We start from the raw sequence: 2265 nt of genomic DNA, 5'->3' as shown, positions 1-2265 counted from the left end.
TATTCGGTAGGATAAATGAAAAATCAGTAGTTTTAGGGGGCGTGTGGTTTGTTTATCAAGGTTTGTTTATTTAGAAGGTGAATTATTAGCGCGTTTGCCGGGCGCCATCATTTAGTATTGTTATGTCAAATCGCATTCAATTGTCTATACCCTTCCCCAGCCCTTCCTGATTTTAATTCCGGAGTGATTAGTATCGTTTTGTCAAGTCGTGAAATGTCAATTTGCTCTGAAGCACTTCACCTCCTAATATCCATACACCTTGGTAGGAATACAGATAAATCCATATTTCTGGTCACCGTGCTCATGTGAGCTTGCTTGCTGCTCGAATTTGTAGAGCGGAATATTAATTTACTCTTTTTAACTTCACCTTTTCTTATTCATACACCTTGAGCAGAATTGTCTAGAATACATGTTGATCTAGCTGGCAGCACGGTCATTTGGCATCAACTTGATGAAATGCACACTTTATCAATTGTTAGACGCTAGAAGTTGCATTTTACTTATCAACTTTGGTGGGTGCAAAAGTAAAGCAAAAGGATTTTTTTTGGTAAACGTATCCCGTTTTGTTGATTGAGAAAGACACTAAAGCTGTTTTCTGATAATTAGTCGTTTTGCAGATTGTGATGCATTTTTATGTGTGAATGGCGAAGCGACGCTTTTTTCGTGAAGTGGTATGGATTAGGAAATCACAACAGGTAAATTTTCTACAAATTATTTGGTCAATTACTTTTTTTTAAATTGAATCAAGTTAAAATTTGAATCAAGTCAATATCGCTACAGATACTCAGTGCCTGTAAAATAGATGTTGGATCATTGTTTGTTCCATTATAATTAATAAAAGACTAGAGTGGATTGTGTAATGTGTTTCGTTTTACAGCATATAACGCAAAATCCAAGATCTGCGGTTTATGAAATCTGACAGTGCCTTAAGGAAAATCTCGATTGGAAATGAATTAGTTTGTTGATGTAAATTTGATTATCGTTGAAAGAAGGAAAGAATAATGTCTTTTCTTCTGCAATTGTACTGTTCAGCCATTGATTTATAAACCAACCATCAACTTAAACAAAATAACTGATGTGCACAGGTGCGTTACCGAAGAAATGTGGCATTCGTTTTAACCTTCATTGCTATTATCACCTACCCGGGTATGTTTTGCGTAAATTATTAATATCTTTTGATAGAATTTATATATTGACTTGAAATTTTAGGAATGCCTAGAAAAATATGTTTCCTTCTAGTAAAAAAAAATCAGAATTAGAAATAAATAAATAATATTTTTAAACATTTTCTTCAATTTGTATCCCTTACTTTTATGACCACCTACCCGGGTAGGTCATACATTTTGTATGCGAGTTTGCATTTCTGGATGGTAAATTGATCATACCTTCTGTTTTAGTTATTGAAATGTCATCAAATTTTCAGGGAAGCTACATAAAACTTGTTCTTGCCAGTATTTAAAATGGGAATTCTCAAAAAAAAAAAAAATTGTTTTGTATATTTTCTCTTTTTCACCCCTTACTTCAATGACCATCTATCAGGGTAGTTCATACTTTTTGTATAAGAAATTGCATTTTTGCGTGGTAAATTGTGCATAATTGCTGTTTTAGTTATGCAAATGTCTTCAAATTTTCAGGGAAGCTGCATACAATTTTGTTCTTGTTGGTATAAAAAATGGGAATTTTCAAAATTATTTTTTTTAATATATAGCGGAACTTGGGGCAAGTGTGCCACCTTAAACATTTCAAGTTACAACTCACTAAAACGTGTTTTTCAAAAGCCGATTTAAATCTCATAACCATTTTACATCTATTTCCTCACTTATAAATGAGTTTCGCTTGAAAAAAGTGCAAACAAAACAGTTTTTGAAGCGTTTTAAAAAGGGTCCAAAAAGACATTATTTTTTGGGCTATGGGGCAAGAGTGCCACTCGTATGGGGCAAGACGGCCACCTGGTTAAAATAACCGCGTTCTTAGATAATTGGAAATTATTACGTTTATACCACTAGTATATGTATTCCTACATGTATTTAGTCCTCAATGAACCCTTTTTGACCACAAACTGTACCACAATATGGTTTGTTACAGTTCTGTTTTTCCGGGGTGGAATCCGCTCACAATAGCGCACCATTCCGCAGCACGCTACAACAATGTTTACATTTTTGACAGCTCGCGCCTATGAAAGCTGGTGGCACACTTGCCCCAAACAGAGATGGCACACTTGCCCCAAAAGTTGTAAGTTTTTTGAAATTGAATTTTTCAGTGACA

The 2265-nt window shown here is 34.4% G+C and overlaps 1 long non-coding RNA gene across 1 annotated transcript; it reads left to right on the top strand.

The window, feature by feature from the left end:
- Positions 1-436: 436 nt before the first annotated feature.
- LOC121593682 lies at positions 437-1072 on the top strand. The gene is made up of 3 exons (XR_006004817.1): positions 437-547; positions 607-695; positions 878-1072. It is a non-coding gene; the product is annotated as an uncharacterized LOC121593682 (long non-coding RNA).
- Positions 1073-2265: the final 1193 nt, after the last annotated feature.

The sequence above is a fragment of the Anopheles merus genome, chromosome 2L (genome assembly GCF_017562075.2).
Source record: "Anopheles merus strain MAF chromosome 2L, AmerM5.1, whole genome shotgun sequence".
Taxonomy (NCBI): domain Eukaryota; kingdom Metazoa; phylum Arthropoda; class Insecta; order Diptera; family Culicidae; genus Anopheles; species Anopheles merus.
Note: the sequence above shows the minus strand (reverse complement) of the source record. Positions and strands in the feature narration are given on the sequence as shown.